The following is a 13,456-nucleotide window of genomic DNA, read 5'->3' as shown; positions in this document are numbered from 1 at the left end:
TGCATCTTCCATGCATAATTTTTTTTGAGTTATTGTCTGTGCAGCAGCCAGTCTACATATTCTTGTACCGCAATGAGAGGTTTTAAGTCCCATAGTGTCTTCCACTTCTAGGTCAAAGAACTTCTTGCTGCAGCCAGAATCCGTGTAGGATATTCCTTAGATTAAGAATTTGCTGCTTGATCGTGTTCAAAAGGGCAAGTTGCAGAGAGGCCTGAATGGGGCATTAAAAATGTTGACACTTCTTCAAAAACATCACATTTAATGCCCAGCAGCTTTTAGCAACCACCCTTCTACACACACACACACACCACACACACACACACACACTCCAGCACATCTACTTTGTGTGTGTTCTTCACCCCCCCCCCTCTCTCAAGGTTAAACTGGTTTTATCAATTTAAAAAGGCACAGGCTGGCAATTTCAAAGGAAATTAGTTATTCTGCTTCAAAGAGGAACAGCTTCCTCTGGAGGCCAGGTTCGGGGATGGCTTTACTGCATTGTCCTTATGAAGTGACCTGCTTCAGGTGGCACCATGAACCTGGGCAGACAGGTGAAGGCAAAAAATTGTGTCTGACCTCTATTTCAGGGAGCAAAATATCTCAGTCTGACCTCACTTGACTTAGAGTGCCAGAGGAGGTTGTCATAGGTTGATTTTCTACTATTCGGCCCTTTTGAGACAGACGCAGCCATTTTTTGAGATGGTTTAAGCAAAGGATTATAATTTATTTCTGCAACCAAGGACATGAGAACCTCCTGGCCAAATAACAGGAGCTAAGTAATAAAAGGCCTTGCATAATAGCTTTTTGAACCTCCCTCCCCCTTAAATGCCATGTAAACTGAAATTTTCTAAAATTCCATTTTGCTTTTTGATTATTATAATTCTGTCCTGGAGGTTTATTCACACTTGCACCACATGCTTCCTTGTGTTTTGACTAAGGCTTTTCATTAGTAAAATAATGGAAATAGTAACACATTTAAAAGGAATTAATGGTGCAATCCTATGTATGGTCTCTCAAAAGTAAGCCTCACAGAGTTCAATGGCATTTATACCCAGGTAAGCATGTGTATGACTACAGTCTTGGTCAAGAAAATGGATATATAAAGTTAATATTAAATAAGAGGCATTGTCATGGCATTTGTTCCTCCAGTGATTTGTAATGAGCTCAATTCTCAATGAAATTTTATGTTGTAGAACCTCAGCCCTACTGCAGCACATGAGCAGGATTAAGCAGACGCCTTCAATGCAAGCTTGGAATAGGTGGAGTTTCTCCTGATATCCCGTGAGCTGGTGTGGTTTGTGTCACTCAAGTTAACAAATCGGTCAGCAATGCAAGACAGTCAAATACTTCCCCTCTTAAACAACCAAGAAAAATAGTTTTGGGGAATGGTGCTGAATATTGTACCCAGCAATTTCTTTTATCTCCTCTCCTGAGCTCCCACCCCACAATGGGTCTATCATGACAGCATCCACAGAGACACACACAGCCCATGGTGCCACTGAGTCCCTACATTTCCTTTCCAAACAAGCTGAGGGCACAGGGATGTCAAGTGTGTTCCAACTTCTGTGTCTCAATTGGCTGGAAACCTCCTAGGTTCTGTTTAGTGCTCCCCATAGATGGAATCAATTAGAATAGAATCTTAAAATGATAGAGCTGAAAGGGATGCCAAGGGTCATCTGTTCCAACCAATCCTGCCCACGGCCATCCCTGGGTGGGCTCAAACCCCCAACCTTCTGGTTGAAAACCAGATGCACTGACCCACTGTGCCACCCAAGGCTTGCAGAGTTGAAGGAGAGTAAGTGTTGCTCTTGTGGGCTCCAGAATGGCTCCACCCTCCAGGCAGCCCTCAGCCAGACCTTGCTATGAATACTTCCGGGTCAGGCCTGGGTCTATGCTTCGCCTGAAGTCCACCGGTTCCTTCTCACTGTGCTCCTTGTTCTCTGCTTCCTGCTCCGTTGACAGGCAACCTAGCTCCTGGCCTTGCTTGCCCTTTCTCTGGCCCTGGTTCTCCCTGCTGTATCTGTGTGTTTCCCCAGTCACAACTCTTAATTCCCGACCTTGTTTTCTGCTCTTCTTAGTGCTTCTCATCCATCCTAATCAGACTGCTTCATCAGTTCCAGGTGTGGACTTGCAGTTGACTCTGTTTCTTGTCCTGCCAGAACTGCATTTCAGTTGTCTCTGACCAGGCACCGATGTCGGCCGCACAATGAAGCTGCGCAGGTTTTTTAAGTGTATGGTTTATACAGTAATGCTGTTGTGGGGAGAGATATAGCAGGGGGTTTGCAGGTTCAGAATTCTTCAGTTCATTTACAGCAATGCCAGCCTTCCATCAAATACTAATTTGGAGATGTGCCGTGTCTGTCTTTCAGAACTCTAGAATCAGTGACCTTTATGTCTGCAGCTCCCTCAGGGATGCACATTTTAATACATAACTGGATGGTATAAATGCAGACATCTTTTTCAGGACTTACAGTCTTGTTGAGAATGCTCATACAATTGGCTTTATTAAAAGGCATTGAGATATAAAATGTTTTTAATAGCACTGGCAAAACCTGTTGCTTTTGAGCTCATATCAAAGTCCTACTCTTAAGCTGAGTTACCAACATCTGTCTGCAATATTCCTAATGGACTTGATTTGCAGAATACATTGCTATTGTTGCTTTAAATGTACCTGGGCTGCATTTGTCGGGTTTGGGAGAATACCCCCCATCCACTTCCATCATGAAACTTGAGTTTACTCACTTAGGTTCCATTCACACTGCAGTTTATTCCATTTCTCTGATGTTTCCCTGTTAATTTCTGCGTTAAATTTGAGCTTCCAGAAACTAATGCATTATAGTGCCTGTTTAACACTCATTTCCATGTTGATTCCAGAAAAGTCCATCAATAGCTCCTTTGCTCTGGAAAATCAAGGGAGTAAACTGACGAATTATGGGGTGTGTTATGTACTGAGTTGAATAGGATCCAAACTGCAGCAGTCTGATTGGTCCTAGAACAATAGGATTGAGATTGCAGCAGTCTGACTGGTCCCAGAACAATAGGATTGAGATTGCAGCAGTCTGATTGGTCCGCAGGAGCCACCCAATCCAGCTCCAGGTGGAAGTGAATCCGCACTCCGATTGGCATACAGGAGTATCCCGGAATTAGCCAATCACGTGGGGCCCATTGTGTAAATAGTGTATATAAAGCAAACGTTTTGGGGGAACTGCATTCCTCACTACTATGAGCTGAATAAAGAGCATGAAATTCACACTGGACTCTGAGTATATTTCAGGGTGATATAGCAGCATACAGATCTTTCCTGCTGTTTTTGTGGGGAAATCATGGGGGAATAGAAGAACACATGTGCGGAAAAGGTAGGGGTGTAGCAACATTGTCTTAGAGCATGGGGGGGGGCAAAATTCCACGGTTGGGGACACATTAGAAATTTCCCTATTGGAATAAATGGAAATCATTGACTCGTTATCTGAATGCTCACCTAATGAACAGTTTACAGGGAATGCATTGTGTTTGCTAAGTGGAACTTGCATGTATATGCTTTTATGCTGCAATGTTTATTTTTTGCCCTAATGATATTTTGTTTTTATATCGTACACTGCTGAAAGATTTTAGAAATATTAGGTGATTTCTAAATACTTCAAAATAAATAAACAGGCACATATAAAGCTGGAGATTTCCTGCCTTATGTTCAATTACACCAGCACTGCGTGAGGTCAAAGCAAGCTGGACAATGCGAAGCGCAAGGCAAACAGCTTCCTTAATGAGCTCCATACCTCACCGAAGCAAAAATAAAATAAAATAAAATATTTTCATCAGACTGACTTGCCCTGAGTTTCTTCTGCTTTGACTGGTATAAACCCACACAAAATATTTCTTCAAAGACTTGACCGTGTATTAAAGCCCTCTCAAGAAGATGGGCCCAGGGATGCAATCAACACCCCCAGGATCCTTCACCGATCACTACAGTAGCACCTTCAGTCAGATATCAATATTTTCTTCATAGTAACGAGGAATAAAAACTTGTACCTGACATCTGAACAAAACCTTCTCTTGCTCTCGCTCTTTCTTTCTCCCTCCCCCCTCCTTTTTTTGGGCTGTTTTCTGTTTTGCAGGCTTTCATGTTCAAAAAAAAAAGCCACACCAAAAACATTAAAAGCCCCTGAGTTAGGATGCCTTCAATACTGAGGGAGCCTAAAAGCTATCAGCTTCACGATCAAGAAAATACAGCCCTGCCTTGCCTGCCTCGTCAGAAGAATGATCAAATAAACACTCCTACACATTTCCCTTCCATTCAGTCACAAAATTCAGTGAAATAATGAAGGTTTTATTAAGGAAACCTACGACTAAAAATACACACGTGTCTGTTAGTTCCATGTGTTTTGACTTATATAACTAAAAAATGACAGGGTTGTGGGTGTTTTGCAGCAGTTGTTTGCATGATAAACTGCAGTGTCAGGTGACTGCATGTCTTGCCAAGGTTTGTTTACATATTAAAATCTATATACCTCTTGATTGTAAAATAAACTCTCAGAGTGGTTTGCAAAATGAATAAAACAACGAACTTACCAGTAAAAAGAGTTTAAAACAATTATTTAAAAAACAAAATAAAACAATAAGATTAAAACATGTCAGCATTCTACATGTCTGGATAGGCTTGCTTGAACAATAATGTTTTTAGCAGGTGCCAAAAGGAGTACAGTGAAGGTGCCAACCTCATGTCAATAGGCAGGGAGTTCCAAAGTGTGGGTGCTTGTTTTGCCCTATGGGTCCAAATACACACCTGGGCAAAGGACTGACTGGTGCCTCAAAGGGAGCCAGTTGCAGGGATTCCAAAAGAGATACACAAAATGCACGAGTGATCAGTTCTAGTGCTTTATTATAAGGATATACAAGGCATGACTGGAAATTTTGGTAAAGGGTCACAGAAATTGGACAGCGAATAATATTTGAACATACATACCCTACAGGCCTTCAAAGTAGGCCCCCTCTGAGACAGTGCACCATTGACAATGTTCGTAGGGCTGTTGGAGAAGTCCTCTTTACGTACTGCTTTCAGTTCCCTCACCACAGCAGCTTGGATGTATGAAATGTTGGAAAATCTGTGCCCTTTCAGTGCAGATTTCAGTTTTGGAAAAAGAAAGAAAACCGGTGGGGCCAGATTGGGAGAATATGGAGGGTGGGACAACTCAGTAACCTCGGTAACAATTTCACGCAGAATATGCAATTCTTCCACCATCATTTGGACGGTCAAACGCCAATCCCGCATCAATAACTCACAAACTCTGTCAACATTTGCCGCTGTTCTGCTCATCAACGGTCTGCCAGGCTGAGAGTCCTCCTCTATGGTTTGCCGCCCTTCATGGAAACGCTTAAACCACTCATACACCATCTTTCGAGTTACAGCTTCATCTCCGTACACAATTGTGAGCATTTTGTGGGTTTCCAATGCCGATTGTATGTTCGAATATTTCTCGCTGTCCGATTTCTGTGACCATTCACCAAACTTTCCGGTCACACCTTGTACAAAGAGATTTACAAGGTGATACAGAATTCCTTGCCGCTGCAACCCAGGACAGACATTGAAGCAGCAAGCACCATGACTTTGTCCATGATGGGCTAACAGTTTATGCATTACTTATACAGAAAACAAGCTACATAAGGTAGCAGCAATAGTCCAATTAATCACACCTGGCTTAGGGGCCCATCCTGAATTCCCATCCATCTCTCAGATAAGGGAGTAGCTGACAGGCAGGCAGAATGCATGCCTAGAAGCCTCCCCTCTCCCAACTAGCTAAGCCAGCAGCCAAGGCTTCAAAGCTAGCAGACAAGCATACAGTATATGATCTCATTTTACACCTTGCACCAGTTTGTCCCAGGGTTATACCAACTACCAAGAAGGTGTTCACAAGCCTTCCAGGGCAGTGTCATCATTTGGTTCTACACAGTGCTGCCACATTAAAAGATAAATTTCTTACAAATGAGTGGGAACTGTCTTGTTGTTGTTGTTGTTGTTCAGTCGTTCAGTCGTGTCCGACTCTTCGTGACCCCATGGAGGGAACTGTCTATATCAACACTAAAGCAAAGGCATGATACTGAGACTGAGTCCTCCCCCAACCATCCCCTTGTCCTGACATGAGGCCTGAGAGAGGCCAAGTCAATTAGAATTAAATCAAAATGGGAAACTTTAGGGCTAAGTGGTAAAAGCTTACAGGACCTCTGGGAATAGACTTGCATAATTTCCTACTACCATTGAGAGTGAGTGATAAAATGAAGAATGGTTTCATGTGAATGAGCAGTGTGCTGGTTCATGCAACTAAAATCATGGGCGCTTTGTTGTTCCCCCACTTGGTGCTACTGCTGCACTGCCAGGAAACACACCATAGTCTGGTTTCTTGAGTCCTCTGAACCTAGGCTTATGATTTGTTTTACTCCAAACAAAACATGTTTGCTGAGATTGGCTTACCACTCATGATATGGGAGGAACAAGCTATGAACTCAAGTTCAAATGACCCAACAAGCCAGATATTGGCTTGTTTCCCAGCAGTGTGGCAAAAGTGAGGAAGAGGAAAACACGTACTATTTCACATTAAACCATTGTTCACGTTAACTATAGTTTAATGCAGGGGTGGGGCACCACATTAAACTATGTTTTAATGCAACATGTACTCATGCATGCTGCTACACTTCCCCAATTGACACAAAACTCACATTTCCAGATTTATCCAGTGCTGAACTAGTTCTAAAATCTCTGAACTACACCTAAAAGTAGTCCCATAATTGATAGGTGAACTAAAGGTGAATTAAGTTCATTTGGGGATAGTATTTTGTCTGATTCTTAGTTCTTTAAAATAATGAAGTCAGTTTGACATAAAGAAAGTTAGAAAGCAAATTGTGGAGGCAATGTTCTAAGACCTATCTGCTGCTATGGCTGGGATCACTTAAGTGACTAAGTAGCTACTAGCCATGATGACTATGCTCTGCCTCAACAGTTGGAGGCAGCAATGCTCCTAAATACCAGGTGCTGGAAACCACAAGAGGGGAGATTGCTATTGTGCTTGAATCCTGCTTGCTGTTTTCCCACACTGTGAGCACTGGGCACTGTGAGAACAGGATGCTGGATTAGAAGGGCCATTGGTCTGATCCAGCAGGTTCTCCTTATGTTATTAAATCATTTAAACATTGTTGCTAAGCAATCAGAAAGAAGTTACATGAAGTATTTCCTGTATCTTCCCTGCCGAAGAGATTTGCTCTATTCCAACAGGAGCAGCTTGCAGTGAGAAGTAAGATACAAGAACTAAGGAAATGATGTCATGTGCCTTTAACAGCTGTGTGACTAGCACAGATTAAACAGGGTAAGCACTTTCTAGTATGGAAATACAATTATAGGAAAAGCTTTACCTGTTGACATTCTGTCTGTCAGATATCTTATTACTTGTGTAAGACCCCTGATTTACTTTAGGGCCCCATACATCACCAAAGCAGCTTGTAACATTTTGCATATTGAAATGTTTTTCCTGAGGATGAATTTTCTTTGAACAAAAGAGATAATTTTGATGAGTTTGAACTGAACTAAAACATTCATTTTTGTGAACTTGAACTGAACTAATTCATTTGGTAAAAGAATGATCAGGATCTAGCTCCTTTTAAAAAAGAGGTTTCCAAGCACTGGAATTTTCTTTGCCTCTCCACTCCCTCAGCTGCCACTCATGTTTTTGACATTTAGGTTGCAAAGCCCTCTAGGCAGGGATCTGTCATTTTTGTTTATGTAGATTCCTGGTGCTATATAAATAAATAAAGAGCAGCAACAGCCCCCCAGTTTTTCTGTAAGAGGGCTAACAATGCAATCCTATACAAGGATACTTGAAAGTAAGTCCCACTGAGGTCAGTAGGCCTTACTGTTTTACCTTTTTAGTTGGCCTTACTATCCAGTAAATGTGTAGCCAAACTTACTTGGGAGTAAGCCCTGTTGAACTTAATAAGGTAAAGGTAAAGGGACCCCTGACAGCTAAGTTCAGTTGTGAATGACTCTGGGGTTGCGGTGCTCATCTCGCATTACAGGCCTAGGGAGCCGGCGTTTGTCCGCTCTGCAGACAGTTTTTCCGGGTCATGTGGCTAGCATGACTAAGCCGCTTCTGGCAGAATGGAACACTGACACCAGAGCAGGGCACGGAAACGCCGTTTACCTTCCCGCCGGAGCGGTACCTATTAATCTACTCACTCTTTTTGGGGTGCTTTCAAACTGCTAGGTTAGCAGGAGCTGGGACCGAGAAACGGGAGCTCACCCCATCATGGGGATTCGAACCGCTGACCTTTTGATCAGCAAGCCCAAGGCTCAGTGGTTTAGACCACAGCGTCACCTGCGTCCCATTTGAACTTAATAGGATCTACTTATAAGAAATATATGGTGAAGGTTGTGCTGTTAACCAACATGGTGTAGTGGTTAAGAGCGGTGGACTCGTAATCTGGTGAACAGGGTTCACTTCCCCGCTCCTCCACATGCAGCTGCTGGGTGACCTTGGGCTAGTCACACTTCTCTGAAGTCTCTCAGCCTCACTCACCTCACATAGTGTTTGTTGTGGGGGAGGAAGGGAAAGGAGATTGTTAGCTGCTTTGAGACTCCTTAAGGGGAGTGAAAGGTGGGATATCAAGTCCAAACTCCTCCCCTTCTTCTTCTTCTTCTTCTTCTTCTTCTTCTTCTTCTTCTTCTGACTTTTGGACCGATCTAGGTGTTTCACACAATTCAGGGAAGAAAAGGTCTTCTGAAATAAAGGCTGCTGTATGTTCTCTTGGAGATGCTGATCTCACATGAAAGAAGGTTCTCAAGAATATGGAGCAGAGTTCACACTAAAAACTAGATGGCAGCACCTACCTGCATATGGAAAATTCAATCTGAGCAAATTCCACTGTTGCATTCTTCAGTACTTATGGAAAAAGCTAAAAATTGCCAAATGAAAGTGGTAGAAATTCCTGTAAAACTTTTTTTAATGCAATAATTTAAATTATTTTAAATGCCACCCTGGTGTCAAACATATGTGGGCAAATCCAGTAGATTTCAGTTGGACTTTATAATTGATATAACTTCTGTAAAATAAAATAGTCGCAATAAGTCTTTAATTCTACATGGTACACTTATTCGGTAGTAAAACCCTATTTAAAGATAATAATATTGTGCTTTAAGTCTGTTGGGGACAGTTATTTTTGCTTAGGAGGCAAATGACTCTGAGGGTGCTTTCCTATAAATGGGCTTTCTTTTTTTTTAATGCTGTGTTAGAAATGGCAGCTATTTCAATAAACCAGCAGTGCTAAAATGCTGGATGGTATATCATATGATTTAGTATCATTTGGTATATAGTTGTATGAATGTCTTCCCTTTTTCAAGGCCTTGGTTTGATTCATTCAACATGATGCAAGTCAGAGGTCGGCAACCTTATCCAAGGATGAACCGGCTGACGCTCTGTCCATCAGATGGGCTGAAGCGTGTGTGCACATGCACTCTTCTGGGTCGGAGGACCGCCTGTGCGCATGTGCACATGCTATTTCCGGCGCTCCTCCAACCCGGAACTGCACCGGAAATAGCTTGTGCCCATGCGCACAGGCACTTCTCCACCCCGTGCGCATGCGCACATGCTATTTCTAGCGCGCATCCGGGTTGGAGGAGCACCCGTGCGCATGCGCACGGGCGCAATCAACCCAGAAGTCGGTCCCTGCGCCGCGCCAGTAAAAGCGGGTGGCAAGGGGCAACAGGGGTCACCATGGGCTGGTTAGACAAGCCTCATGGGCCACTATCAGCCCATGGGCCTTAGGTTGCCGACCCCTGATGTAAGTCATTAATACTGTTATGAGTTTTGAGTGGTTAAGATGAATGCCTAATACCTGTGCCCCTTCTAATTCCTGGATCCAGCAGATTCAATTGCTGGAATAGCAAGGACAGCCTGGTAATCACCTGGGAGAAGAGCCATTAAGAAAGACAAAGGGAAGGTAATGGGCCATTAAGAATGCCAAATGGGAGGGCATCTTAATAACTGCTAATGATTGAAGGAAGAGCTTGGTGAACTCAATCCATTCCTGAGCTATCTAAGGTCCTCCTTATTTATGCTAGTCACTTAATTATGATGTCTTGCACTATAGTTCTACAGTGGTACCTCGCAAGACGAAATTAATTCGTTCCGCAAGTCGTTTCGTTTTGCAGAAATTTCGTGTTGCGAAGCACGGTTTCCCATAGGAATGCATTGAAATTTAATTAATGCATTCCTATGGGCAAAAAAAGTCGGGGCTTGTTGCCGGCAGCGGAGCTGTGCCTGAGGGGGAAGCAGACTCCCTCCGAGAGCCACGGCGAAGGTTCCCGCCGCCACCGCTCTCCTCACCTCCTCCAGAAGAAGGGAAGGAAGGCCAGGTAGTGCTGATTTTGCCAAAAGATGGAATTGGGGGTTTTTTTAGTTATGGAATGCATATTACGGAAATAGAAAATGGAAAAGATTTTTGTTTCTATAGTTATGTCAATAATAATAAATAAAACCTAAGCGCACACATAAAAATAAGTATGACTAACTTGATCTGAATTCTTCCCATGAAATTTATATTTAGTTACCGGTATACTCTAAACTTTTCATTATTTTTAGGGGAAAGGTTATACATTGCCTTTACCTTTCTATCACACACACATGCACACCATCAAATTTGGATTGTGAGTACCATCTCTTTTGTTAATGTAATATACTGCATGACTCATCCAAGCAATTCAGCCCACATAGACTGTAAAGGGCCTCAGTAAATATCAAACATATTCTACAACAGTATTATCACTCAGTTCCAGATATTTTGCATGCTTTCCTTACTGAGTACTGAAAAGCAGTAGCCTCTGTCATATTACTGATAAGCTGCATAGGCTTGCTCTTTCAAAATAGGAAGAAATACATATGCCTAGTTGAGGCTGTTTTGTGGTATATGGTGACAGTGATAAGGAAAAATCCTTTCCTATGGGTAACCCGGGAGGCCAATTAATGATCCAGGTTCGGTGTTCAAACAAAAGAGTGTTTATTACGAATTGCAATGCTATGCAGACTGACCTTACAGAATAAGCAAGGAAAATGGTGTGCTGATTACTTGTACTTGTAAGCATACATTTTCACACTTTTTAAATGGCTTTCCTACATCTTTTACCTTCTTTGATCCTATGACACACACAAAAGGCTTTCGGCTCCTTCCTCTCCTCCCTGCCTGTGGACCTCATTCCCTCATTCCCATTTTATTGCTTTATTGTTTCCTTTCAAAAGCTCACTTTTTGCATCAACTTTCACAGACTTGTTCTAATGCTAAGTCCTTTCTTTAACCCTTTCTTTAAAGTTACAGGTAGGTAGCCGTGTTGGTCTGCCATAGTCAAAACAAAATAAAATAAAAAATTCCTTCCAGTAGCACCTTAGAGACCAACTAAGTTTGTTCTTTCTTTAAAGGCATTGAACTGGTTTCAGTTTCATCTGACCTCAAACAAATGAAAGGTTTAGGGGTGGGGGAGCTTGACTGAATTTCCTATTTAGTGCACTTTCATTAAAAATACAGCAAGGCGTATGTAGCATTTTTATGACTATTATTAAATTTATTAGTCATTTTTTTGCCACATGCAACACTTGGCAGAAATCAGACAATGAAAATTTTGTTATACAAGCCAAATTTAAGATGTTTATTCTAGGGGTTTTTTAAAACAAAAACTTAAAACAGTCTTAAACATTTACAGCACATAAAGCAGCTTTGCCATGGTGTCTTTCAAATGTTTTCGACTACAACTTCTTTCAGCCACAGCCAGCAAAGCAGTGGGGTCGTAGTTTGGGGGCTCTCTGATAATTGGAACTGTGTCAGCTTACAGCACCTCTTTATGATACACTATGGGAGAAGGGAAGTACTCATCTGTGAATATAGATCAGCTCTTTCTTCACTGTATCCCCCACTGGTTTTGCCAATGGTGCTCCACTGACACCTAGCAGAAACTCAACCAGCGTAACTTAAGGATAGGACCGCACTCACTAACCAAAAGCAAGACATTTTGTGAACCTATGGGCAGTAGCATGGTAACAAAGTGCAGGGTTCCTTTATGAAACTCACACCCACACCCACTTCTACAATAATCTTATAATTATACAATAATAATAGTTAGGGATGCACTGCCACTATCAATGCAGATCACCATGTGTTACCATTCAGCTAGATCTAATATTTTCTATGCACATACATGGGCAAATGATTTGGAGTGCTGCAATATCTTATTTCAGAGGAACTTAAGTTGTGTTTTCCTTGAAGTGCCATTGCATGCAACAGAACTTGCACACCTTTGAAAATGAAGCACCTTGTTTTCAGTGTTCCCAAATGCTTAACTTGCAGGAATACAATTTCCCCCTCCTTTCACTCTGATTGGTTCCAATCAGTATAAAGCAGGCACCCCCAAACCCGGCCCTCCAGATGTTTTGGGAATACAACTCCCATCATCCCTAGCTAACAGGACCAGTGGTCAGAGATGATGGGAATTGTAGTCCCAAAACTTCTGGAGGGCCGGGTTTGGGGGTGCGTGGTATAAAGGGTGAGAAGACTTCTTGTTGTTCAGTCGTTCAGTCGTGCGTGTCCGACTCTTCGTGACCCCATGGACCAGAGCACGCCAGGCACCCCTATCCTCCACTGCCTCCCACAGTTTGGCCAAACTCATGCCAGTCGCTTCGAGAACACTGTCCAACCATCTCATCCTCTGTCATCCCCTTCTCCTTGTGCCCTCCATTAGTGAGAAGACTAATGAGGCTCTTATTTTATACTGATTGGGCAGCTCTTGGATACTGGAGGCAGTGACCCTGCTGCAGAAATATTAACAGATCTTCCCATGGCATGGTTTCAGGGACTATCTAGATAAATTTTAAGAAGTTATAGAGGTTGATTCAACTTATTTCAGTAGCTCAGTGCAAAATTTGCTGAAGGGCAATTTTAAAGAGCCCTATCCTGAGCATGTTTTCTTGCCCTGAAGTCCAAGCAACCTTAGGTCTTACTCATGCACATAAGCAGAGCCAGAATAAGCATTCATCTAGTTCAGCATTCTATTCCCCATAGCAGTTGGACAAGATGCTTTAGGAAGCTCAAAGGCAAAAACCTTCCCCAGCTGTGCTGTGAGGTCTATATACACTAAAGATGCAGAATCATGTAGAATCATGCAGAATCAAATGTGAGATATTAACCATTCCCCACCCCACAAAGAAATCTTTGTTGCAAACAAGAGACAGATTTACTTTCACAAGTATTGTCTATATGGCATGATGGCTCTGCTCTGCTCTAACATGGTTAGAAGCAGTGAAAGTTCTGAACACACATTGCTGGAAACTGCAGGAGGGGGGGAGTGCTGCTCTTCTACTCAGGTCCTGGTTGTGGAGAGCTGGTTGACCACTGTGAGAACAGGATGCTGGACTCTTTGGCATGATACAGCATG

The sequence above is a fragment of the Lacerta agilis genome, chromosome 8, assembly GCF_009819535.1.
Source record: "Lacerta agilis isolate rLacAgi1 chromosome 8, rLacAgi1.pri, whole genome shotgun sequence".
NCBI classification, from domain to species: domain Eukaryota; kingdom Metazoa; phylum Chordata; class Lepidosauria; order Squamata; family Lacertidae; genus Lacerta; species Lacerta agilis.
This window is presented reverse-complemented; position numbering follows the sequence as displayed.